This window comes from Nannospalax galili, unplaced genomic scaffold (assembly GCF_000622305.1).
Source record: "Nannospalax galili isolate Female #2095 unplaced genomic scaffold, S.galili_v1.0 scaffold445, whole genome shotgun sequence".
Taxonomy (NCBI): domain Eukaryota; kingdom Metazoa; phylum Chordata; class Mammalia; order Rodentia; family Spalacidae; genus Nannospalax; species Nannospalax galili.
This window is the reverse complement of record NW_008354184.1, coordinates 1,007,016-1,007,620: the sequence shown is the minus strand read 5'-3', so window position 1 is coordinate 1,007,620 and position 605 is coordinate 1,007,016.

Here is a 605-nt window from a genome sequence, read left to right as displayed (position 1 = left end):
CTGGTTGATCTTGCAGAGGACTAACAACTGTCCATAATTCCAGTTCCAGGGCATCTGACATCCTCTTCTGGCCTCTGCAGGCATTGCATGCACATGGTGCACTTACATACATGTAGGCATAACATTCAGACACATAAAATAAAAATAGTAAAATATTTTTTAAAGGATTGGGACTGGAGGGGCTGGAGAAATGGCTCAGCAGTTAAGAACACTGTTGTGCTTCTTGCAGAAGACCCGGGTTCGATTCCCAGCACCCACTTGGCAGCTAACAACTGTCTGTAACTCCAGTTCCAGGGGATCCAACAGCCTCTTCTGTCTTCTGTGGGCATTGCACAACACAGGTGCACTTACATATGTGTAGGCATAACACTCAATAAAAATAAAAATAAGGTGGGACTGGGGAGATGGTTCCGTAGTTAAGAGCATTTGCCATTCCTGCAGAGGACCCAGGTTTGATCCCCAGCACCCACATGGTGGCTAACAACTGTCTGTAACTCCAGTTTCTGGGGATCTGATACCCTCTGCTGACTTCTGCTGGCATTGTACTACATGAGTGCACTTACACACATGCAGGCATAACACTCATACACATAAAATAAAAATAA